This window comes from Vigna unguiculata, chromosome 5, assembly GCF_004118075.2.
Source record: "Vigna unguiculata cultivar IT97K-499-35 chromosome 5, ASM411807v1, whole genome shotgun sequence".
Classification (NCBI taxonomy): Eukaryota; Viridiplantae; Streptophyta; class Magnoliopsida; order Fabales; family Fabaceae; genus Vigna; species Vigna unguiculata.
In genome coordinates, this window is record NC_040283.1 from 25,684,199 (window position 1) to 25,696,941 (window position 12,743).

Consider the following 12,743-nt stretch of genomic DNA (forward strand, 5'->3'; position numbering starts at 1 on the left):
GTTGGGGCAGGGCGATGCAAAGAGCAAAACCACACAGCAAGGTTCTCCCTTAGGGAAACCACAAGTAACTGCCAATGACGCCTGATAAGAAAATAAATTCATTGTTATGCATTAAAATGACTGATTATATTCATAAGTTAACAAAAATGACTTACCTAGCAACATAAGGGACAAAATAAATTTCTTTTCCACGTTGAAAGCATTTGGTCACATATGCTTGGATGTCATCAAACTTGTTGCCTTCATGGGTGAGTTGGGGGTCTATAAACCCATATAGATCATTCAGCCTCATAGTTTCAGTGACACCAGACAGATACCTAAACCAAAAATTGATTTGATATAAGTAAATACATAAATATATCAAATAACTATATATAATGACTAAAAGACTTACATCATCCATAATTGAATAATGGTAATATTGAGTTCCTCTTGTCCTCGTGCAAGCTCCAAGACATCTTGGGAATGCAAGTAAAGTGGGATGTCAAGATCTCTCCTAAAAATGTTAGCATCCCAAGGAACCTTGATATTGCTGTCGTTAGGCGATCAAATTACCACTACTTTAGCAACTTCAGTATTGCCAGTTTGTAATGAAGAAAATAGTTAGGGTTAAGATAACCCTGAGTCGTCTCACAACGAATACGGAATTGATCTCAAATATTTGATTCTCAAAAATGCAATTTAAAACTAGCAACTATAAAAATATGGGGGTTTTGATATGCAAAGAAAATGACACGGAAGATTGTAAACACAGTAATAGTAAATAGGTCAATTCCACTGCTTTTTTCTAAATAAGATTCTTCATTGGTTATCTAGAGATTATTGTTAAATTAATTATTGTTGTTGATTTACAAATAAATCAATGTAAAGACTCAATTCATTTGTTGGCATCCTCACTTTTAATCAAAGTACAGTCTCAATTAAAAGTGAGAATTGTTTAGATTGTCCATAGTAAATTTAATCAAAGTACAGTCTCAATTAATTTTACTATGCCTAATCATGTCTATTCCTTTGTTTCTTTACCAAATAGAAAACTTAATTAATCAAAGTAAAGTCTTGACAAATTTTAATTAAAGAAATTATCTCTAATCAAATTAAAGTCTCAATTATTGGCAAAAACTTATTTAATCAAATGAAAGTTTCTAAACAAAATCAAAGTAAAGTCTCAATTTAATTTAAAAACCTTTTAACTCATATGATTATCATGCATGTAGATTTAAAATCATTATTTTCTATTCGATTGAGAAGCAAAGGACATAGATAAACAAAAACCACAACAATAATCAAAATAACAAAACATATAAATTCATCTAACCTCAGAATCCATTTAAGAAATTATAGTGGAATCAACCTTTAAAGCTTAGCCCTCCATGGCTTTGATGGAATACATGATGATATGAAGGAAAGAAAATGAAAGAAAGAATGAGAGATGTGGTGGAGACGGTATCTGCCAAAACCAGAGAGTTCTAAGTGTCTAAGCTGTAAGTTGTAAAAATTGTCAGTCGTCAAATTGTGTCCCGTTTCTGCTCCCTTAAGTCTCTTTATATAGGCTTCCACTGGACTTTGGGCTTTATCTGTTAGTTGCTAAAATCTTTTATTTTTATTTAATTAATTAGCAACTTAATTCTTGTCCAATTTCCAATTCTGCCCCTCTCCTTTGACCAGTCTTTGACTGTTTGACCAGCTTGACCAGAGTTTACCAGAGTTGACCAGTTTTGACCATTTCAGTGTCCATTGAGAGACTGCCACGTGTCAGCTCTTCCAAATCAGATTTCTCTCTCCTTCCTTAGGGTTTGTTCCTCCTTTGACGGCTGAAAACGTGATGGTGGCAGCTGCCGTTTTCCGGCGTGGTGGCGCGACGCGGTGGTGCTGCTGCAGTGGTGGCTGACGCGCTCGCGGGAAGAAGAACTCGCGGTGGTGGTGTTCGGAAACGTTGCTGGTCATTGTGGGTGCTGCTGCGAGCAGTGGCTACCATGGCTGCTTGTTCGAGATGCAAGTTTTCGTTGACGATGACGCGATTTCAAGAGATGCGCGAGGTGCAGAGAACGTGAAGATCTCGCGGTGGCCGTGAATCTGAAGGTGGACTCGAGGTTTCAGATCTTCTCTTCTCCGGCGTGGTATGCAATGGCGGCTGCTCCGGTGGGCGCGGTGGTTGCAGGTAGAGAGGTGTTGCTGTTGCTGCGTGGTGGTGCTAATGGTAGCTGACGAAGATGGTGGCGCGCCAGTTTCCATGGCTGCTGCGTGAGGAAGAAGGTGGCGCAAGGTGCAGATTCGTGGTGGCGGCACTGCTGCAGTTCTTGTGTGGAGATGGTGGTGGCTCGCGCGTTGCAGGTGCAGTGGTGAAGATGGAAGCTGCGCGAATGGAGGGAGATGGTGATGCTGTCACGGTGTTGATGGTGCGTCGTGGTGGCCGGAAAAGGTGAGGAGGTGCGGCGGCGGCTGCCATGGTGGTGGAAGGAGAGAAGAAAATTAGGGTTAGGGTTTCATGAGTGAGATGGAGGAGATGATGATGTGGTAGAATCTGATTGGTTAATTTGGTGAGGGTAGGATTATGACACGTGGCTTGTTCTGGTTGGCTAATTTTAAGAGGTGGGGATTGCCACATGGCATGATCTGGTTTAGTGGAGTTTAAGTGGTAGGAGGGGTGCAACTTAGTGAAAACTGGGGTGCAGAACAGGTTTTTGTGGTCCACTTGAGGAGGAGTGTGCAAATAAAATCTGGGGGTGCATTTAGCTCCTGATTTATTCTTTTTCAGAATTTCTTGATTTTGGACTTATTTTGTAACTTTGAATATTTCAAAATCACATTATTAATTGACCAAAAATAAATTCCAGCTGCATTAACAAACGTTAGAATATCCAATAATATTTTATGCAACTAAAATCAATTTTTACGCCACTTTTACCAAACTTACTCAATAAATCCAATAATCACAAATCCTAATTAAATCAATCTTTAAGCACAGAAAATTCAATTAAATCCCCAAATTTAAATATTAAATGAGGGCAAAAATTTGAACTCATCACACACCCACACTTATCCTTTTGCACTCCTGGGCAAAATTGAACAATTTCAAAACTTTATTCTGAGGTCTTTTATTCCATATTTTCAGTGGATTAAAGAAATGAATACCAATGGAAACAGATCAATCTTCTAGAAATCATGTTGTCATGCACATACAAATGGATAAAATTCTGTTTTTCACACATGAGTTAATCTTTTGAGTTTACAAGTTAATCAAATATGAAAGAGAAACACTCAAGTTAAATATATATTTTCTCACCAAGATTCGCTCAAGTGTTTTGGCTTGTGTTTTCACTCAAAATACCCATGCAAGTAAATACTCTCAATGCTTAGCAAGACTCTAATATTCACAACGTTCAGAAAACATGCATTCAAAAATCATGAGGGCTTTTCACAGGTTATAATGAGGCCAAGGCAAAGGTAGGAAAAACTTTAGGATTTGTGTGTTTTTGAAATAGTAAGGAAGAAAGAGTTATGGAGCACAGTTTCAAAAACAATCCTTTTTTTTCTTTTTTTTTTTTTCTTTTTTATCCTTTGTTGCTCTTTTTTTTTCAGACAGCAATCATTTTTCATTTCAACACTCTGTCATCAACAATTATTTTCCTTTTGCCATTTTTACAACTTTGTGGGGGAAATACTCACCCCCACACTTTATTCCTCAACCAATCTCAACATAATCCACTAGCTCCTTCTTTCTCCCTAAGGTAAGGAAAAACATGGTCTTTTTCTTTTTAAGGTTTAACAGTATGCTCAAAACAAGAAAAAGAGGTTTAAGCTCAAGGGGCTACCAATGGATCAATGTCATGGTTAGCTTATTTGGCCAAGTAGCTAAAAACAAGAAATGCCTCAGTCATATCAAATCATGCATGTTCACCTAAGATGCAAAACAACAGAATCAAGCTAAACATTTGAGTACCGACAAGACATGAGCCAATCACACAAGAAAAATAGGCATGACACATGATAGTTCATCCTTACAATAAAGCTCAAAACTCACAAGGTCAAAAACTCTTTCACAAAAGATTTATTCCATAAACTCTCAAATCAACTCAATCAGTAAATCACAGAAACAATCCATTCATAGCACATGACTCTTATTTTCCCAGAATTATGATCGTTCCAATTAGTGAATCAAATCCAAAAATCCAATGTCAATATGTTTTATTGAAAACAAAAACTTTTTCTTTTTTTTTTCTTATTAGAAAAGGAAAAACAAAACAAATAGAAAGCAAAAACAGAAAAGGGAGAAATCTCCCCACACCCCCACACTTTATCCATGCATTGTCCTCAATGTATTCAATATGTATAAAATGCAAAGAAAAAGTATGAAGTGTACTTACCTCCTCAAGGTGGAAGGTATGAGGGAGAAGTCAAGTTCATCCCATCCATCGTCTTATTCAGCATATCTTGATTTTCATTGAATATCCGAAGATGATGCCCATTAACTTTAAAAGTTCTTGCTGAAGATTCTTCCTTGATCTCCACTGCTCCATAAGGGAAGACTTCTGTAACAATGTATGGTCCTTCCCAAGTAGAACGCAACTTACCACTCATGTGACCAAGCTTGGATTTGTATAGTAACACCTTTTGGCCTACCTTGAAATCCTTTCTAGCCACAAGCTTTTGGTCATGGAACTTCTTGGTTTTCTCTTTGTAGAACTTTGAATTTTCATAGGCTGCAAGCCTAATCTCCTCTAGTTCTTGCAACTGAAGTTTTCGCTCATTTCCTGCTTCTTCCAAATCCAAGTTGCATGCTTTCACGGCCCAATAGGCCCGATGTTCAATCTCCACAGGTAGATGACAAGCCTTTCCAAAAACCACCCTGAAAGGTGACATACCTATAGGTGTTTTGTAGGCTGTCCTGTGTGCCCAAAGTGCTTCATCCAATCTTGTGGCCCAATCCTTTCGACTAGGCTTCACTACTTTCTCTAGTATCTTTTTAATCTCTCTGTTAGAGATCTCTGCTTGTCCATTGGTTTGGGGGTGATATGGTGTAGCAATGCGATGTGTCACCCCATACTTCTTCAACATGTTCTCAAGTAGCCTATTACAGAAATGAGTCCCCTGGTCATTAATGATGGCTTGTGGTATCCCAAATCTGCAGAAAATGTTAGACCTGACAAAACTCATAACAACTCGAGAATCATTAGTCCTTGTAGCTATGGCTTCCACCCATTTGGAGACATAGTCTACAGCAAGCAAAATATAAGAAAACCCAAAAGAAGGAGGAAAAGGACCCATAAAATCAATACCCCAAATATCAAATACCTCACAATATAGCATGGGTTGTTGAGGCATTTCATCCTGATGAAGGCATGACCACCTCCTTAGAAGCTCCATCAAGAAGGATCACTAGAAGCATGTCTAGAGGGGAGTCTTCTATTCCATCACCTTTATCTTTGTTTTGCATTACTTTAGTTTGAATTCCCTAAGTTGGTTTCTAGTTGATTTATTTTGGTTGACTTGTTGACTTTGATCCAAATTTGACCTTTGACCAAGATTAGATTAACTTAAACCAACATGTTAATCCTTGTTTGTCTTGTTTTGTAGGTAATTAAGAGAAAGTAGAGCATGGCTAGGTGGCACTTGGTGATTGGAGCACTTGGATGAAGTGGAAGAGAGAGGAAAGCAAAAAGCATAAAGCAAAAGCAAAAGTAGACATGTACCTTGTCTCCTTTTGCCTTTGTGGTTTATGCCTTAGAAGGTCACTTGGTCTCCTTCTTCTTTTGGCCTAGAATCCTCATGGGAATGCCTCCACCAATCATCTTCCTTCACTTGGCCAAGACTCACTCTCACATTAGGTTTAGGGTTTGCTAGTTAATCCTTTTTCATGTTTTTGTATTTGCTAAAGGACCCCTATGAACTCCTATTTAAAGGGTGCTCCTTGTCTTGTAAAAGGGTTGATCATTTTGTTTCTAAACTATTGTGTTTGGTATCTAGAGCTTTGGTTGTCCTTGAATATGGTGTTTTCATGTTCTAACCTTGTCTTGTGTAGCTATCTTTGAATGGTCCACATAAAAAACAGTGCTGGCAGCAACGTGTGCGTTTTTGAAAAAAATACTGCAGCTAGCTCAGTGGTCCAAAAGTAACGTTCTTTATATCAAAAGAAAGCTCTGTGAGTCTAGTTTCCAACAAAAAAAGAATTAACGCATTTGGAGTTCTGTGGAGAGAGTTATGATCAAATGAGTGAGCAAAGGTCAGAGCTGCCGAGAATACGAAAAACAACGTTTTCAGGTTATGTTGTGGCAATTTTGGCTTCGGTTTTGTGACTCTTTTGCTCCTAAATGTGGTTGGATAACATGTCTTTTGATGCTTACTCTTTGAGCCTCAAATCCATGAGTTTAAATGCATGATAGCTACATGTTTGTGTCTTTGTGTATGTCATGTTGAGTCTCTAAATGTGTCTAACTTTTGCTTGAGTCTCTTGTCATATGCTTCTTTGAGTTTTCTTGTTCTTGTTTCTAAGTTTTTGAACTATTGCATGAGATCTATGCCTTGTGTTGTTGTATGCTCCTTGAAATTGATTTTGACCTAATTTTAAGGAACTAAGTGTTCAAGACACCCTAAAACATCCTTCTCATCATTTAAGTACCTAGTTTTGAAAAGAAAAAGTGTTTTCAAGACCAAAAACAGTTTGGCCGAGAGCTTTTACAATGCTTGGTGAATCCATTTGGCCATTTTTACTAGGTGTTATGCTACCAAAATTTATACTTGGATTTTGGGTGATATTGGCAAATTAGTTCCATGCTTTGACTTGGTTATGATCTTTCATGGTGTATGCATAATTTGAGGTATAATCTTGGCTTGTTCAAATGCTTTCCATAGAGTCCTTAAAAGTGCTTTTCATTGTTTTAGTCTTGTTCAAGTTTTGTCTTTAAAAACAAGTTTCCTTAGAAGTTAAACTTTCTTGTTTTTTTTAGCTTTGCTTGCTTGTCTTTAGGTAATCTTTGTTTTGTCTTAGTAGTTTTCTTTTCCTTGTCTTCCTAGAGTGTTGTGGCCGAGCCACTTGTTTGAGCTTTGAAAAGGTTTTCATCTCTTTAAAGGTGTTTTCACTTGTTTGGAAGGTTTTTGAGTGCTAGCCTTGCTTGTGTGCTTTGGGAGTGTGATCAAAAACACTTGGGTGCTTGAGAAGACCACACTTGGTCTCGGGTTTGGAATTGTTTGTTAGCTAACCTCTTCCTTGTCTCGGTTTTTGGTGAGTTTTTGGTGTAGGAACATGAATATGGATCCAATCTTGGAGGTAGAAGAAGAGGAGGAGTCGGCCTCACCTTATTCCCCTCCCATGGTGACTCCTATGGCCCAAGAAAGTGGACAAATAACCCTTGCCAACATCTTACGTGAGATGGAAGTGAGTAGGAGAGAAACTTTTGACCAATTGAGGGCGGATAGGAGGCAAAGTGAGATCTTCCTACAAGAGCACATCCAAAGACTTGAGCTTAGGGAAGATGAGAGGAGAAGGAGGAGGTCCTCTTCCGAGGACTCTAGCCATGGTGGAAGAAGAAGAAGACACGGCTATGATGGTGGTGGAAGGCGCAATCAACTCCCACAAAGACAACCTCCACCAATCAAGATTCCAAAGTTCAAGGGGGAGAATGATCCAAACCTCTACATAGAGTGGGAGCAAAAAGTGGACCAAATCTTCAATATTCATTTAGTTAGTAATCAAGAACAAGTAGATTTAGTAGTTTTAGAATTTGAAGATTATGCCATGACATGGTGGCATCAATTGTGTATGGACAATATTAACCAAGAGCCACCCGCGGCCTCTTGGATGGACATTAAAACTTTGATGCGCGCTAGATTTGTTCCTTCCTACTATAGGAGGGAGACTCTTTTGAAGCTCCAAAGGCTTCAACAAGGGTCTATGTGTGTGAATGAATATTTTAAAATGATGGAGTCAATGCTTCTCAAAGTAGGACTCCAATTTGAAAGTGAAGAAGAAAAGGTAGCTAGATTTGTGAGTGGTCTTAGAAGAGAAGTTCAAGATGTAGTTGAGTTGTATGAGTATTCCACTCTTGACAAAATTTTACACTTGGCCTTAAAAGTTGAAAGTCAATTGAAAAAGAAACAAGAGGCCAAGAGGAATACTTCATACAATGAATACTACTCTAGAACTTGGAAAGGAAAAGAAAGAAAGGATGAGAAACCTCCTTCCAAAGACCACCCACCTAGGACCAATTCGTCTAGAACCTCCCATGAAAATGCAAACTCTTCTCAAAGTTCAAGAACTAGTTCCATCAAATGTTTTAAGTGTTTGGGCTATGGTCACATTGCTTCAAATTGCCCAACAAAAAGGAACATGATCTTGAACCCTAAAGGAGAGGTTGAAAGTGAACATTCTTCTCCCCCCTCCCCTAAAAGTTCTTCCTCCCACACTTCTTCCCAATCTTCAAGTGAGGATGAAATCAAACCTAATGAAGGAGGTTTGTTGGTGGTTAGGCGCATGCTAGGCCAAGTGCCTAAAGAATTTGAAAACCAAAGAGAAAATATTTTTCACTCAAGGTGCCAAATCAACAACAAAACTTGCTCCCTCATAATTGATAGTGGAAGTTGTGTTAATGTGGCTAGCACAAGGGTTGTGGACAAGCTTGGCTTGAAAACCATCCCTCATGCCAAGCCCTATAAGCTTTCTTGGCTTAGTGAGGAAGGTGAATTAAAGTGGACAAACAAGTCCTTATTAACTTCTCCATTGGAAACTACAAGGATGAGGTATTATGTGACTTAGTGCCCATGGAAGCAACTCACATTTTATTAGGAAGGCCATGGCAATTTGATAGAAAAGCTTTTCATGATGGCCATGCTAACAAGTTTACCTTTAGCTTCCAAGGCAAAAAGATCACATTACTACCTCTTTCACCAAGAGAAGTCAATGAGGACCAATTGCAAATGATTAAGAAAAGAAAAGAAGAGAAGGCGCAAAAGAAGGCAAGGGCATGAGTCCAAGAAGAGCATGATCACTCTCAAGGGGTGAAGAAGGTAATGCTTGCCCAAAAACCCATCTTCCTAGCTTATCCTAGTGAATCTTCCCCCTCCTTCCAAAACCCTCACTCTAGATGTCCCTTAGACTTGTCATTAGTCTTAGATGAGTTCAAAGATGTTTTTCAAGAACCTCCAAAGGGTCTCCCACCCCTAAGAGGTATAGAACACCAAATTGATTTCATACAAGGCTCATCTTTGCCTAATAGGCCAGCCTATAGGACTAGTCCCGAGGAGGCTAAGAAATTCAAAAACAAGTGAATGAGTTGTTAGAAAAGGGGTGGGTGCAACATAGCATGAGTCCTTGTGCAATGCCCGTGATCTAGTCCCCAAAAAGGATGGAACATGGAGAATGTGCATAGATTGTAGGGCTATCAACAACATAACCATCAAGTATAGGCATCCCATTCCTAGGTTAGATGATTTGATTGATGAGTTACATGGTGCAACCATATTTTCCAAAATAGACTTGAAAGTGGGTACAATCAAATTAGAATCAAAGAAGGTGATGAATGGAAAACCTCTTTCAAGACTAAGTTTGGATTATATGAGTGGTTAGTCATGCCTTTTGGCTTGACCAATGCACCTAGTACATTCATGAGACTCATGCACCATGTTCTTAGAGAGTTCTTAGGGAAGTTTGTTGTGGTATACTTTGATGACATTCTCATTTATAGTATGTCTCAAGATGACCACTTGCATCATTTAAGGAGTGTGTTAGAAACCTTAAGGAAGGCATCCTTGTATGCTAACATGGAGAAATGTGTGTTTGGGATGGATCATGTGATCTTCCTAGGTTTCAAAATAAATCAACATGGGGTCCATGTGGACCAAGAAAAAGTGATGGCATCAAGGATTGGCCTCCCCCAAAGAATGTAAGTGAGCTTAGGTCTTTCCATGGGTTAGCTAGTTTCTATAGGAGGTTTGTGCCAAACTTTAGCACCATAGCTGCCCCTCTCAATGAATTGGTCAAGAAAGGTGTGGCCTATAAGTGGGGCAAAGATCAAGAAAAGGCTTTTGAAACTTTAAAACAAAAATTGATCAATGCACCACTCTTAGCCCTCCCTAACTTCTCCAAAACTTTTGAAATTGAGTGTGATGCATCCAATGTAGGCATTGGGGCCGTGCTTCTCCAAGAAGGGCACCCCATAGCTTATTTTAGTGAGAAACTCAAGGGGAGTCACATCAACTACTCCACCTATGACAAAGAGCTTTATGCTCTTGTGAGAACTTTGCAAACTTGGCAACACTATCTTCTTTCAAAGGAGTTTGTGATACATAGTGACCATGAGTCACTCAAATTTTTGAAAAGCCAAGGCAAGTTAAACAAGAGACATGCTAGGTGGGTAGAGTTCTTAGAACAATTCCCATATGTGATCAAACATAAGCAAGGAAAGGCTAACATTGTGGCGGATGCACTTTCAAGAAGGCATTCCCTCCTTTCCATTCTTGAAACTAAATTTCTTAGTTTTGATCATATTAAGGAATTGTATCCAAAGGATGTTGATTTCTCCCCATTCTTAGTGAGTGCCACCAAGGGGCTTACAAAGACTTTTACCTTCTCAATCAATATCTTTTCAAAGGTAAGAGACTTTGCATTCCCCAAGGTTCCTTAAGAGCCTCACTCATTAGAGAGGCACATGAGGGAGGATTAATGGGGCATTTTGGGCCAAACAAGACTTTGGAAGTCTTGAAAGAACACTTCTATTGGCCTCACATGAGGAAGCATGTAGATAGGCATTGCAAAGGTTGCATAGCATGCATGAAAGCCAAGTCTAGAGTCCAACCCCATGGTCTTTACACCCCTTGCCTATCCCTTCCAAGCCTTGGGTTGACATTTCTATGGATTTTGTCTTAGGTCTCCCAAGGACCAAAAAAGGTAGGGATTCCATTTTTGTAGTGGTGGATAGGTTCTCTAAGATGGCCCATTTCATTCCTTGCCATAAGATTGATGATGCAACTTATATTGCAAATCTTTTCTTCAAGGAAGTGGTAAGACTACATGGCCTACCTAGGTCCATTGTAAGTGATAGGGACTCCAAGTTCCTAAGCCATTTTTGGAGAACCTTGTGGGGTAAACTTGGCACCAAGCTTCTTTTCTCCACCACTTGTCATCCCCAAAGTGATGGCCAAACCGAGGTGGTTAATAGAACCCTAGGGCAAATGCTAAGATGTATGATAGTGCAAAACATTAGAGAGTGGGAGGAACTTCTTCCCCACATAGAGTTTGCCTACAATAGGGTTGTGCATTCCACTACTTCTCATTCCCCTTTTGAGGTTGTGTATGGGTTCAATCCCCTAACTCCCTTAGACCTCCTTCCCCTACCCACTCATGAGGCATGGACTTGCCAAGATGGTGAGACCAAAGCCAAGTACATCCAAGACTTGCATTCACAAGTTAAGGAAACCATTGAGAGGAGAGTTAAGAAACAACAAGAGGATGGTAATAAGGGAAGAAAGGAAGTCATCTTCCAAGAGGGAGATTGGGTTTGGCTTCACTTGAGAAAGGAGAGATTCCCTACTCAAAGGAAGTCTAAGCTCCTCCCTAGAGGGGATGGCCCCTTTCAAGTCATTAGGAGAATTAACAACAATGCTTATGAGTTAGACTTACCCCCAAGCTACAACATAAGTAACTCATTTAATGTTTGTGACCTTTCTCCTTTTGATGTAGGGTTTAAGAATTCGTGGTCGAATTCTCTCCAAGAAGGGGAGGATGATGAAGGCATGACCACCTCCTTAGAAGCTCCATCAAGAAGGATCACTAGAAGCATGTCTAGAGGGGAGTCTTCTATTCCATCACCTTTATCTTTGTTTTGCATTACTTTAGTTTGAATTCCCTAAGTTGGTTTCTAGTTGATTTATTTTGGTTGACTTGTTGACTTTGATCCAAAGTTGACCTTTGACCAAGATTAGATTAACTTAAACCAACATGCTAATCCTTGTTTGTCTTGTTTTGTAGGTAATTAAGAGAAAGTAGAGCATGGCTAGGTGGCACTTGGTGATTGGAGCACTTGGATGAAGTGGAAGAGAGAGGAAAGCAAAAAGCATAAAGCAAAAGCAAAAGTAGACATGTACCTTGTCTCCTTTTGCCTTTGTGGTTTATGCCTTAGAAGGTCACTTGGTCTCCTTCCTCTTTTGGCCTAGAATCCTCATGGGAATGCCTCCACCAATCATCTCCTTCACTTGGCCAAGACTCACTCTCACATTAGGTTTAGGGTTTGCTAGTTAATCCTTTTTCATGTTTTTGTATTTGCTAAAGGACCCCTATGAACTCCTATTTAAAGGGTGCTCCTTGTCTTGTAAAAGGGTTGATCATTTTGTTTCTAAACTATTGTGTTTCAACCTTTAAATTTTCGTGAGCTCTCCTTCCTAGAAGTGAACTCACCTTTGCCTTATCTTGCTTGCAAGTGGCGGCACCATCACTCATCTCTAGGGCTTGGTTGGCTTAGATCCCCCCTATGAGTGGCGTGCTTCTTCCATTCTTCATCTTCTATGCTTTCCATTTTTATGTTTCTTCTTTCATTTTGCTCTTTAAGTGTTGTTATGTGTGTGTTTAAGCTTGAATCCAACTCTCTTCTTCCTTTCATGAGCTTGAGAAATGAACCTTCACATCTAGATAGCATGCTATCTTAATGTCCAGTGGGAATTTTCAAAAAGCTTTCTTAAACAACTTCACCATATTCATAACTCTAAAAGGAAACAAGATAATCCTTCATCACATCCCTTCTTGTAATGGATCTGGC